The following is a 14,658-nucleotide window of genomic DNA, read 5'->3' on the forward strand; positions in this document are numbered from 1 at the left end:
GCGGGGATATGGATCACCTGCTACTCTGTCTGCCTCTAGTGACAAGAGATCTGTGTCTCCCCATATCCACAGAGGAATGCCAACAACAGAAAAACATTAATCAATATATTATAAAAAATAGTTTGCCTGTCAGAATTCTGATACAATAGCAGACTTGAAATTATTCTCAAATTTACAATCTACCTCATGATCATCTATTTCCATTTCTAGTGAATTTTGACGGGAAAATATAATAATTAAAATTAGAGTTAAGATGTGTTTACAAGATATTGAAAACAGATTCAGAATACCCGAAACAAGCTACCTTTTATTATTGAAAAGTAACATTACAAGTCGGAGGAAATCTGTTTAGAGCCTTAACACAAATCTTGAGATAAATTCCAATTCTTGCCTTTACTATTATTCAACCATTTACCTATAAAACTAAGCATACACAGTTGTTTAAATGCCATAGAAGGTAATCCAAAATTTATTGTAAATGTTAAAATGTATATGTAATATATATGATAATAATATTAAAATGCGATGAACTGATAGTGAAGGTAAAAATATAATTTCATTGATCATTAAGAGGCCAGATAAGGAAGAAATGGAAGAAGATTTTTGAGGACAACATGAACATTTTGACCACAAAGAGAAAACAGAAGTCATTGTAGGTTTTCTACCAATTTATTAGGCATTACTTGACAGGGAATTCCTCTACCCTTACTACTAAAGCGATTCAAAATAGGGAGATATTTAATATTTCTGTCTTGTGTCTTGAATCAATGTGGTTTCTCCTGAGTTTTGTAGAAACTCACCAGACACAGATATTCTGGAGATCATTTAAACATTTTTAGAGTAAAAAAAAATTTTTTTTAGAGTAGTAAGCAAAAGGCTAAATACCACACTAGGAAAAGAAACAAACTTTCTTGAAAGAGAACTGGGGAAATATGAAATACATTAAAGGAAATTTGCCATCTTATAGCATATGGTCAAATTACAAATTTTGAGATGTTTCCAGTTGAAATTCACTTTTAGTAAAATTTGAACTGGTAATATCTCAAAACTCTAGAGAACATGTGACTACTGAATACAGTCATTTAGAATCACAAAATAACGATGACTTTGACATTGGGTCATTCTCAATTTACTGTAAAAGCTTAGCATCATATCCACCCAGCTCAATTAAAATATTGCAAATGATAAACGGCATCCTATAATGAATCACAGAAAGATGGGCAGTGGGGCTGGAATTTCCCTAGGTCATCATTTGGACTTATTGGAGGTAAAATGGGCAAGTATGATAAGATGTATACTCTTTCTGGTGCCTCAGCAAGTGAATAGTAGACAGTCTGAATCTAAGTAATAGTAGGCGCATTCTTTTAAAGATGGCCTTTTAGAGAGCGAGACTCAGTCCTTGCTATACACATTACTAAACTTAGAGTTTTCAAGTTGACTGAGGGGAGAATTCTGCCTTCAGTGACTCAGTGGAACAGACAACTTGAAGCATGTCCTTGAATATATGTTGTGAGGGTAACTTAAATAAACAGAGAAAATATATTCTACCTTAATGGAAAGGAAAAATCCAAGTAAGGATGCTAGTTTTTTCTTTTTTTTTTTTTTTGTATATATGAAATTTATTGACAAATTGGTTTCCATACAACACCCAGTGCTCATCCCAAAGGTGCCCTCCTCAATACCCATCACCCACCCTCCCTCCCTCCACCCCCCATCAACCCTCAGTTTGTTCTCAGTTTTTAACAGTCTCTTATGCTTTGGCTCTCTCCCACTCTAACGTCCTTTTTTTTTTTTTTTCCTTCCCCTCCCCCATGGGTTCCTGTTAAGTTTCTCAGGATCCACGTAAGAGTGAAACCATATGGTATCTGTCTTTCTCTGTATGGCTTATTTCACTTAGCATCACACTCTCCAGTTCCATCCACATTGCTACAAAAGGCCATATTTCATTTTTTCTCATTGCCACATAGTATCCATTGTGTATATAAACCACAATTTCTTTATCCATTCATCAGTTGATGGACATTTAGGCTCTTTCCATAATTTGGCTATTGTTGAGAGTGCTGCTATGAACATTGGGGTACAAGTGCCCCTATGCATCAGTACTCCTGTATCCCTTGGGTAAATTCCTAGCAGTGCTATGCGGGTCATAGGGTAGGTCTATTTTAATTTTCTGAGGAACCTCCACACTGCTTTCCAGAGCGGCTGCACCAATTTGCATTCCCACCAACAGTGCAAGAGGGTTCCCGTTTCTCCACATCCTCTCCAGCATCTATAGTCTCCTGATTTGTTCATTTTGGCCACTCTGACTGGCGTGAGGTGATACCTGAGTGTGGTTTTGATTTGTATTTCCCTGATAAGGAGCGACGCTGAACATCTTTTCATGTGCCTGTTGGCCATCTGGATGTCTTCTTTAGAGAAGTGTCTATTCATGTTTTCTGCCCATTCTTCACTGGGTTATTTGTTTTTCGGGTGTGGAGTTTGGTGAGCTCTTTATAGATTTTAGATACTAGCCCTTTGTCCGATATGTCATTTGCAAATATCTTTTCCCATTCCGTTGGTTGCCTTTTAGTTTTGTTGGTTGTTTCCTTTGCTGTGCAGAAGCTTTTTATCTTCATAAGGTCCCAGTAATTCACTTTTGCTTTTTAATTCCCTTGCCTTTGGAATGTGTCGAGTAAGAGATGCTACGGCTGAGGTCAGAGAGGTCTTTTCCTGCTTTCTCCTCTAAGGTTTTGATGGTTTCCTGTCTCACATTTAGGTCCTTTATCCATTTTGAGTTATTTTTGTAAATGGTGTGAGAAAGTGGTCTAGTTTCAACCTTCTGCATGTTGCTGTCCAGTTCTCCCAGCACCATTGTTAAAGAGGCTGTCTTTTTTTCCATTGGATGTTCTTTCCTGGCTTTGTCAAAGATGAGTTGGCCATACGTTTGTGGGTCTAGTTCTGGGGGTTTCTATTCTATTCCATTGGTCTGTGTGTCTGTTTTTGTGCCAATACCATGCTGTCTTGATGATTACAGCTTTGTAGTAGAGGCTAAAGTCTGGGATTGGGATGCCTCCTGCTTTGGTCTTCTTCTTCAAAATTCCTTTGGCTATTCGGGGCCTTTTGTGGTTCCATATGAATTTAGGATTGCTTGTTCTAGTTTCGAGAAGAATGCTGGTGCAATTTTGATTGGGATTGCATTGAATGTGTAGATAGCTTTGGGTAGTATTGACAATTTTGACAATATTTATTTTTCCAATCCATGAGCAGGGAAGTCTTTCCATTTCTTTAAATCTTCTTCAATTACCTTCATAAGCTTTCTATAGTTTTCAGCATACAGATCCTTTACATCTTGGTTAGATTTATTCCTAGGTATTTTATGCTTCTTGGTGCAATTGTGAATGGGATCAGTTTCTTTTATTTGTCTTTCTGTTGCTTCATTGTTAGTGTATAAGAATGCAACTGATTCTGGACATTGATTTTGTATCCTGCAACTTTGCTGAATTCATGTATCAGTTCTAGAAGACTTTTGGTGGAGTCTATCGGATTTTCCATGTATAATATCATGTCATCTGCAAAAAAGCGAAAGTTTGACTATCTTTGCCAATTTTGATGCCTTTGATTTCCTTTTGTTGTCTGATTGCTGATGCTAGAACTTCCAGCACTATGTTAAACAACAACGGTGAGAGTGGGCATCCCTGTCGTGTTCCTGATCTCAGGGAAAAAGCTCTCAGTTTTTCCCCGTTGAGGATGATGTTTAGCTGTGGGCTTTTCATAAATGGCTTTTATGATCTTTAAGTATGTTCCTTCTATCCCGACTTTCTCAAGGGTTTTTATTAAGAAAGGGTGCTGGATTTTGTCAAAGGCCTTTTCTGCATCGATTGACAGGATCATATGGTTCTTCTCTCTTTTTTTTGTTAATGTGATGTATCACGTTGATTGATTTGTGAATGTTGAACAGCCCTGCATCCCAGGAATGAATCCCACTTGATCATGGTGAATAATTCTTTTTATATGCTGTTGAATTCGATTTGCTAGTATCTTATTGAGAATTTTTGCATCCATATTCATCGGGGATATTGGCCTGTAGTTCTCTTTTTTTACTGGGTCTCTGTCTGGTTTAGGAATCAAAGTAATACTGGCTTCATAGAAGGAGTCTGGAAGTTTTCCTTCCCTTTCTATTTCTTGGAATAGCTTGAGAAGGATAGGTATTATCTCTGCTTTAAACGTCTGGTAGAACTCCCCTGGGAAGCCATCTGGTCCTGGACTCTTCTTTGTTGGGAGATTTTTGATAACCGATTCAATTTCTTCGCTGGTTATGGGTCTGTTCAAGCTTTCTATTTCCCTCCTGATTGAGTTTTGGAAGAGTGTGGGTGTTCAGGAATTTGTCCATTTCTTCCAGGTTGTCCATTGTTGGCATATAATTTTTCATAGTATTCCCTGATAATTGTTTGTATCTCTGAGGGATTGGTTGTAATAATTCCATTTTCATTCATGATTTTAATCTATTTGGGTCATCTCCCTTTTCTTGTTGAGAAGCCTGGCTAGAGGTTTGTCAATTTTGTTTATTTTTTCAAAAAACCAACTCTTGGTTTCGTTGATCTGCTCTACAGTTTTTTTTAGATTCTATATTGTTTATTTCTGCTCTGATCTTTATTATTTCTCTTCTTCTGCTGGGTTTTAGGCTGCCTTTGCTGTTCTGCTTCTATTTCCTTTAGGTGTGCTGTTAGATTTTGTATTTGGATTTTTCTTGTTTCTTGAGATAGGCCTGGAGTTGCAATGTATTTTCCTCTCAGGACTGCCTTCCGCTGCGTCCCAAAGCGTTTGGATTGTTGTATTTCATTTTCGTTTGTTTTCCATATATTTTTGATTTCTTCTCTAATTGCCTGGTTGACCCACTCATTCGTTAGTAGGGTGTTCTTTACACCTCATGCTTTTGGAGGTTTTCCAGACTTTTTCCTGTGGTTGATTTCAAGCCTTCATAGCATTGTGGTCTGAAAGTATGCATGGTATAATTTCAATTCTTGTAAACTTATGAAGGGCTGTTTTGGACCCAGTATATGATCTATCTTGGAGAATGTTCCATGTGCACATCGAGAAGAAAGTACTCTGTTGCTTTGGGATGCAGAGTTCTAAATATATCTGTCCAAGTCCATCGATCCAGTGTCTCATTCAGGGCCCTTGTTTCTTTATTGACCGTGTGTCTAGATGATCTATCCATTTCTGTAAGTGGGGTGTTAAGTCCCCAGCAATTACCACATTCTTATCAATAAGGTTGCTTATGTTTATGAGTAATTGTTTTATATATTTGGGGGCTCGGTATTCGGCGGCATAGACATTTAAATGTTAGCTCTTCCTGATGGATAGACCCTGTAACTATTATATAATGTCCTTCTTCATCTCTTGTTACAGCCTTTAATTTAAAGTCTAGTTGTCTGATATAAGTATGGCTACTCCAGCTTTCTTTTCGCTTCCAGTAGCATGATAATAGTTCTCCATCCCCTCACTCTGAATCTAAAGGTGTCCTCAGGTCTAAAATGAGTCTCGTTGTAGACAGCAAATAGATGGGTCTTGTTTTTTTTATCCATTCTGATACCCTATGTCTTTTGGTTGGCGCATTTAATCCATGTACATTCAGTGTTATTATAGAAGATAAGGGTTTAGAGTCATTGTGATGTCTGTATGTTTTATGCTTGTAGTGATGTCTCTGGTACTTTGTCTCACAGGGTCCCCCCTTAGGATCTCTTGTAGGGCTGGTTTAGTGGTGACAAATTCCTTCAGTTTTTGTTTGTTTGGGAAGACCTTTATCTCTCCTTCTATTCTAAATGACAGACTTGCTGGATAAAGGATTCTCGGCTGCATATTTTTTCTGTTCTAGCACACTGAAAATCTCGTGCCAATTCTTTCTGGCCTGCCAAGTTTCAAAAGAGAGATCAGTCACGAGTCTTATAGGTCTCCCTTATATGTGAGGGCACGTTTTACCCCTTGCTGCTTTCAGAATTTTCTCTTTATCCTTGTATTTTGCCAGTTTCACTATGATATGTCGTGCAGAAGATCGATCTCAAGTTCCGTCTGAAGGGAGTTCTCTGTGCCTCTTGGATTTCAATGCCTTTTTCCTACCCCAGTTCAGGGACAGTCTCAGCTATTATTTCTTCAAGTACCCCTTCAGCACCTTTCCCTCTCTCTTCCTCCTCTGGATACCAATTATGCGTATATTATTTTCTTTTTAGGTATCACTTAGTTCTCTAATTTTCCCCTCATACTCCTGGATTTTTTTTATCTCTCTTTTTCTCAGCTTCCTCTTTTTCCATAACTTTACTTCTAGTTCACCTAATCTCTCCTCTGCCTCTTCCATCCGAGCCGTGGTGGTTTGCCATTTTGTTTTGCATTTCATTTAAAGCGTTTTTCAACTCCTCGTGACTGTTCCTTAGCCCTTGATCTCTGTAGCAAGAGATTCTCTGCTGTCCTGTATGCTGTTTTCCAGCCCAGCGATTAATTTTATGACTATTATTCTAAATTCACTTTCTGTTATATTATTTAAATCCTTTTTGATCAGCTCATTAGCTGTTGTTATTTCCTGGAGATTCTTCTGAGGGGAATTCTTCCGCTTGGTCATTTCGGATAGTCCCTGGTGTGGTGAGGACCTGCAGGACACTTCCCCTGTGCTGTGGTGTATAACTGGAGTGGTGGGCGGCGGGCCGCAGTCAGTCCTGATGTCTGCCCCCAGCCCACCCCTGGGGCCACAGTCAGACTGGTGTGTGCCTTCTCTTCCCCTCTCCTAGGGGCGGGATTCACTGTGGGGTGGCGTGGCCCGTCTGGGCTACTTGCACACTGCCAGGCCTTGTGATGCTGGGGATCTGGCGTATTAGCTGGGGTGGGAAGGCAAGGTGCACGGCGGCAGGGGGGCAGGCTTAGCTCGCTTCTCCTTAGGTGATCCACTTCAGGAGGGGCCCTGTGGCAGCCGGAGGGAGTCAGATCCGCTGCCGGAGGTTTGGCTCCGCAGAAGTACAGAGTTGGGTGTTTGCGTGGAGCGAGCAATTTCCCTGGCCGGAACCGGTTCCCTTTGGGATTTTGGCTGGGGGATGGGCGGGGGAGATGGCGCTGGCGAGCGCCTTTGTTCCCCGCCAAACTGAGCTCTGTCGTCCGGGGGCTCCGCAGCTCACCCTCCCTTTGTCCTCCAGCCTTCCCGCTTCAGAGCAGAGCTGTTAACTTATGACCTCCAGACGCTAAGTCGCGCTTGCTGTCGGAACACAGTCCGTCAGGCCCTCTGCTTTTGCAAGCCGGACTCGAGGGCTCTGCTTGGCTGGCGAGCCGCACCTCCGTCCCGGCTCCCTCCCGCCAGTCCGTGGAGCGCGCACCGCCTCGCCGCCCTTCCTACCCTCTTCCGTGGGCCTCTCGTCTGCACTTGGGTCCGGTGACTCCGTTCTGCTAATCCTCTGGCGGTTTTCTGGGTTATTTAGGCAGGTGTAGGTGGAATCTAAGTGATCAGCTGGACGCGCGGTGAGCCCAGCGTCCTCCTATGCCGCCATCTTCCCAGAATTCCTCCCAAGTGCCGCTAGTTTTTTTCTTAAATAGATGTACTCATTTGGTAAAATTCTAACTAGAATTGAAGTAGAAATTTTGGGGAACTTACAAAGTCATTTCAAAATGTATAGAGAAGAACAAAGGACAAGGAAAAGATTGTACTCTTCTGAATAAAAAATAAATAAATAACTTAAAAAGAAGAAATCAAAGAATCATAAAGCTTTTAAAATTTCATGTCCAGGTGTGCCTGGGGGGCTCAGTTGGTTAAGCATAAGACTCTTAATTTTGGCTGGTCATGATCTCACTGTTTCATGAGTTCATGCCTCTGCAATGCATTTTGTGCACCGACCTCGTGGAACCTGCTTTGGATTCTCCCTCTCTCCCTCTCTCTCTGACCCTTCCCCACTTGCACTCTCTCTGCCTCTCTCAAATAATAAGCCTAAAAAAAACTTCATGTTCCATCAATTCCTCTGCAAGGTATATAGACTACACTTATGTTGGAGAACATGGAGACTTGTTTGTAAAATGTACATACTAATATGGCTCATAAAACCAAATATAAGAAATGCCCAAAACTTCTCTCTAAGAAGAATGGATAATAACTGACATCTACATAACACTGGGTGATCACAGAAGTAACAATTAATGACTTAGAGCAACATTCATTAACATGAATGCATTCTTAAAAATATACTATTTAATGTTAAAGTATTATGCAAATTACTTCTTAAAAGGATAACTTAAATACAATAGGAACTTCTGGGCGCAGTTTTTAGGAATGCATTCACACCTACACCTATTTTAGTATTTCATACATATATGTTAAAATATATATAAAGGTAAGGGAATAATATACACATATTCAAGATGGTGATTATATTTAAGTAAGAGTGAGTTATTGACCAAGAAGAGATATTCATAAGTCTTCGATGGCATTGGTAATTATCCATTACTTATTTCAGTTGGTGGGTTCATTCACATACATCTTATTTTTATATTTCCTGGAAGTATATGTAACTATTACATTAAATATATATCTATATTATGTATACACTAATAGTAATGACATAGAAGTACTCTTGTATGTAAGACTCTGTACAGATGAAATACGTTTTCTACATATTAGCTCAAGGCTCTCAGAATACTATAACTGGCAAATTACAGATGAGGTGAAAAGCCAACCCTTCTAATGGTCCTTGGCTTTTCTATTCCAGATTTGCTTTTTCAGGTGATTGGAAGAAATTAAACATTAGAATGTTAATTTTCTTATGTCTAATATGAAGGTTTCACTGGATAATACTAAGTATCATTTTATGTACTATTTGTCAGGTTACTGCGTCAAAATTGGGAGAGAGAAAAATTAAAAAAAAATTGTTTTGAATGTCAAAATTTAGTCATTCCAGAAATTCAACCAAATGCAGTATCTCATTTATTCTTTTCTGAACACCAATTTCATCTTGCCAATTTTATTGTCAATTGTTTTTATTACATTCCTTTGTTCTTCCCAGTATATCCTGTTCTGTTAATTATATTGTCTACTTATTACACCTTAAAAGTTATAATCTCTACTAAATTGACTGTCTCATTTTGTCAAAAGTGCTCACCTTTCTTTATCTGAAAAAAATAACACTGCATTAATCTTAAGCTTCATCTAATTAAATTTCCACTTTTCTCATTCATTTCCTATAAGATTCTTTAATGAATAAGTGATGTGTATTTTATGAGCTTACTTTCTCTCTTATGCTTAAGATAGCCCTTTGAAAATGTTTAAATTCATCTCCAATACCTTCTCTTAATAGAAAAGTTTTTCTTAGTCCTAGTTATACTTGCCTTTATGTAACTGGTAACTTTTCATGTTTATTAAAATATTTACCTTGTTTTCAGTAAATGACTCAATGATATCTTAATCCAATCTTCAGTATAATCTGGGTGGACCCATACAAGCCTGTCTTCCTTTCTTCACTCATCTTTGTTTATCTTCTTTCCCTTAGACAAATTAACCACTCTCAAGCTTATGATCATTCCTGCATTGTAGCCATAATCCTTTTCTTCAACCCTATTGAATTTTCCTCATGTCTCCATATTATCTTTTTTTTTTTTTTTTAATTTACATCCAAATTAGTTAGCATATAGTGCAACAATGATCTCAGGAGTAGATTCCTTAGTGTCACTTACCCATTTAGCCCATCCCCCCCTCACACAACCCCTCGAGTAACCTTCTGTTTGTTCTCCATATTTAAGAGTCTCTTATGTTTTGTCCCCTCTCCCTGTTTTTAGATTATTTTTGCTTCCCTTCCCTTATGTTCATATGTTTTGTCTCTTAAAGTCCTCATATGAGTGAAGTAATATGACATTTGTCTTTCACTGACTGACTAATTTTGCTTAGCATAATACCTTCCAGTTCCAACCACATAGTTGCAAATAGCAAGATTTCATTCTTTTTGATTGCTGAGTAATACTCCATTGTATATATATACCACCTCTTCTTTATCCATTCATCCATCAATGGACATTTGGGCTCTTTGCATACTTTGGCTATTGTTGATAGTGCTGCTAAAAATATTGGGGTGCATGTGTGCCTTCAAAAACAGCACACCTGTATCGCTTGGATAAATGCCTAGTAGTACAATTGCTGGGTTGTAGGGTAGTTCTGTTTTTAATTGTTTGAGAAACCTCCATACTGTTTTCCAGAGTGGCTGCACCAGCTTGCATTCCCACCAACAATGCAAAGAGATCCTCTTTCTCTGCATCCTTGCCAACATCTGTTGTTGCCTGAGTTGTTAATGTTCGCCATTCTGACAGGTGTAAGGTAGTATCTCATTGTGGTTTTGATTTGTATTTCCCTGATGATGAGTGATGTGGAGCATTTTTTCATGTGTCGGTTGGCATCTGGAGATGTGTCTATTGGAGAAGTGTCTGTTCATGTCTTTTGACCATTTCTTCACTGGATGATTTGTTTTTTGGGTGTTGACATTGATAAATTCTTTATAGATTTGAATACTAACCCTTTATCTGATATGTCCTTTGCACATATCTTCTCCCATTCTGTCGGTTGCTTTTTAGTTTTGCTGATTGTTTCCTTAGATGTTCAGAAGCTTTTTATTTTGATGAGGTCCCAGTAGTTCATTTTGCTTTTGTTTCCCTTGCCCCCAGAGACGTGTTGAGTAAGAAGTTGCTGTGGCAAAGATCAAAGAGGTTTTTGCTTGCTTTCTCCTCGAGGATTTTGATGGCTTTCCTTCTTACATTGAGGTCTTTCATCCATTTTGAGTTTATTTTTGTGTATGGAGTAAGAAAGTAGTCCAGGTTCATTCTTCTGCATGTCGCTGTCCAATTTTCCCAGTACCACTGCTGAAGAGGACTGTCTTTATTCCATTGGATATTCTTTCCTGCTTTTCAAAGATTAGTTGGCCATATGTTTGGGGTCCATTTCTGGGTTCTCTATTCTGTTCCATTGATCTGAGTGTCTGTTCTTGTGCCAGTACCATACTGTCTTGATGATTACAGCTTTGTAGTATAGCTTGAAGTTTGAGATTGTGATGCCTCCTGCTTTAGTTTTCTTTTTCAAAATTGCTTTGGCTATTTGGCATCTTTTCTTGTTCCATACAAATTTTCGGATTATTTGTTCTAGTTCTGTGAAGAATGCTGGTGTTATTTTGATAGGAATTGCATTGAATATGTAAATTCATTTGGGTGGTATCAACATTTTAACAATATTACAATATTTACAGTATTACAATATTTACAATATTAAACAATATTTTTTCTTCCTATCCATTTTTTCTTCCTATCCATTTTTTTGTGTCTTCTTCTATTGCTGTCATAAGCTTTTTATAGTTTTCAGTATATAATTTTTCACCTCTGTGGTTAGATTTATTCCTAGGTATTTTATGGTTTTGGTTCAATTGTAAATGGGATTGATTCCTTGATTTCTCTTTCTGTTGCTTCCTTGTTGGTGTATAGGAATGCAACCAATTTCTGTGCATTGATTTTTTATATCCTGCCATTTTGCTGAATTCATGAATCAGTTGTAGCAGTCTTTTGGTGGAATCTTTGGGTGTTCCATATAGAATATCATGTCAACCTGTGAAGAGTGAAAGTTTGACCTCCTCCTGGCCAATTTGGGTGCTTTTTTCCTTTGTTTTGTCTAATTGCAGAAGCTAAGACTTCTAATACTATGTTGAATAATGGTGGGAAAAAGTGGACATCCCTGTCTTGTTTCTGACCTTAGGGGGAAAGATCTCAGTTTTTCCCCATTGAGGATGATATTAGGTGTGGGTCTTTTGTATATAGCTTTTATGATCTTGAGGTATGCTCCTTCTATCCCTACCTTCTTGAGGGTTTTATCAAGATAGTATGCTGTATTTTGTCAATGCTTTTCTGCATCTATTGAGAGAAGCATATGGTTCTTTTCCTTTCTTTTATTGATGTGATGAATCACATTGATTGTTTTGCAGATATTGAACCTGCCCTGAATCCCAAGTATGAATCCCACTTGGTCATGGTGAATAATTTTTTAATGTGTTATTAGAGCTGGTTGGCTAATATCTTGTTGAGGATTTTTGCATCCATGTTCTTCAGGGAAATTGGTCTATATTTCTCCTTTTTAGTGGGTCTGTGTTTGGTTTTGGAGTCAAGGTAATGCTGGCTTCATAGAAAGAGTTTGGAAGTTTTCCTTCCATTTCTAGTTTTTGGAACAGCTTCAAGAGAATAGGTGTTCACTCTTCCTTAAATATTTGGTAGAATTCACCTGGAAAGCCATCTGGCCCTGGACTCTTGTTTTTTGGAAGATTTTTGATTACTAATTCGATTTCTTTCTGGTTATGAGTCTGTTCAGATTTTCTGTTTCTTTCTGTTTCAGTTTTGGTAGTGTATATGTTTCTAGGAATTTGTCCATTTCTTCCACATTGCCCATTTTATTGGCATATAATTGCTCATAATATTCTCTTATTATTGTTTTTCTTTCTGCTGTGTTGGTTGTGATATCTTCTCTTTCATTCTTGATTTTATTTGGGTCTTTTCCTTTTTCTTTCTGATCAACTGGCTAGTGGTTTATCAATTTTGTTAATTCTTTCAAGTAACCAGCTTCTGAATTCATCGATCTGTTCTCCTGGTTTTTTTGGTTTTGATAGCATTAATCCTGCTCTAATCTTTATTATTTCCTGTGTTCTGCTGGCTTTGGGTTTTATTTGCTGTTCTTTTTCCAGCTCCTTAAGGCATAAGGTTAGGTTGTGTATCTGAGATCTTTCTTCCTTCTTTAGGAAGGCCTGGATTGCTATATACTCTCCTCTTATGACCGCCTTTGCGGGTGTCCAAAGGTTTGGGTTGTGGTATTATCCTTTTCACTGGCTTCCATATACTTTTTAATTTCCTCTTTAACTCTTGGTTAGCCCATTCATTCTTTAGTAGGATGTTTTTCAGTCTCCATGTATTTGTTACCTTTCCAAATTTTTTCTTGTGGTTGATTTTGAGTTTATAGCATTGTAGTCTGTGTTGGTTTAGTCTTTCTTTTGGTTGAACTCCTTTGTTTCATCATTTTGAAGGAAGAAAAGCAATTAATGAGGTAAAAAAATAAAATAAAATAAATAAATTAAAAATATAAAAAAATATAATAATATTAAAATTAAAAAATTCCAAACAAACACACACAACAAAAAAAACAAATAAATGATGCTCGATTCTAGGTGTGTTTTGGTGTTGAAACACCAAAGCCCCTGGGTGTTGAAAGGGTCTGATAGATTAGAGAAAAGAAGTGAAAGAAAAAAAAGAAAGGAAATAGTTTGAATTTGAAAAATAAATACACTAAAGTAGACTAAAATATAATGACAGAAGTAAAATAGAATTTGAAAAAAAAATACACAAGAGTAAAATTATAGTAGAAAAAATAAAGAAAAATATTTTTAATAAAAATTGAAATAAAATGAGTTTTTCCTCTTTCTGTATTCAAGACAAAGAAAGAAATGAAAAGAAAAAAGAGGGAAAAAAAAAAAGAAAAGAAATAAAATTGAATAGATGGACTGGCAAACAGACTGAAATATAGTGAAATTACTTTGTTTTCCTTTAGATGTCAACCTATGAAGCATTTTATAGTCCTTAAACTAAGCAGTCAGAGAGACTTGTGTTCCTGAAGAGTGAGGTTGGCTCATTTGGGCAGGGCTTAGTGTAACAGCTCCGTTCTCCACCTGATGGCGCTGCTTAGCTTACTGGGGTGGATTGTTGTGGCACTTGTAGGTGCGTATGTGCATGCCTGGGAGCGGTGAAAATGGCATCACCCAGCTACCAGTCTCTAGTATTGGAACTCTGCTCTCCCTGATTAGCAATCATGTACCCGTCCTTTGTTTTCTGCTTCCATCCACTCCGCTCTTTTACACAGTCCATGACCAAGCCCTAGGCAGCCTCCCTCCTGAGTTTTGTCACATATTCGGTTGTTTTTCCCAATCCCTTACTTCTGAGGGACTGCAGCTTTCATCTGTTCTGCCCCTGTGTGGAGGGTCTCACCAAAAAGGGCCGTGTTCCAGTTGTACCCAGGAACGTTTGTGGGATGCCCAGAGGACTGCAGCCAGGTGCCAGCCCACCCCAGGAAAAATAGTGAGATAGTGTAGCAGCAGCGTTTGAGGGGTACTATGGAAAAGCACAACACACATCTGGCACCAGGCTTTACCCTTACTAACCTTGTTCTAGCACCAGTGAATTGGTTGTTCTCCCGGGTCCTCTGGGGCCTTGCCTTTGGGGGACCACACAGCCTCTATAGGTGTCCTCCCAGCAGGGAAACCACCTGCCGCATGTGGCCTGAAGAACCTCGGACTCCACTCTGATCCTGGGGATTCACCAGGAGCACCAGAGCACAGCCAGAGCACAGCCAGGTATTGAGCTGCAGAGTTTCAGACTCTGTGCTCCCCCATTTATAGTCTTAATGGAATTAACCTTCTCCTTTCTCCCTTTTTAGTTCCATCCCTGTGGCTGTTTTTCTACTTTTCCACTTTCTTCCCAGCTGCTTTTGGGGGGGGTGCTTTTGCCTTATTCTCCCCTGCCCCCTGTCCTCTCTCCACACACCAAAGCAGCTCCCTGTCCTCCGCAGCTTCTCTCTCCCCCCAGTTCACCTCTCTCTGCTGTGTACCTGCTGAGTTCTGTGGTTCAGGTTGTGCAGATTGTTGTGTTAAT

The sequence above is a fragment of the Lynx canadensis genome, chromosome B1, assembly GCF_007474595.2.
Source record: "Lynx canadensis isolate LIC74 chromosome B1, mLynCan4.pri.v2, whole genome shotgun sequence".
NCBI classification, from domain to species: Eukaryota; Metazoa; Chordata; class Mammalia; order Carnivora; family Felidae; genus Lynx; species Lynx canadensis.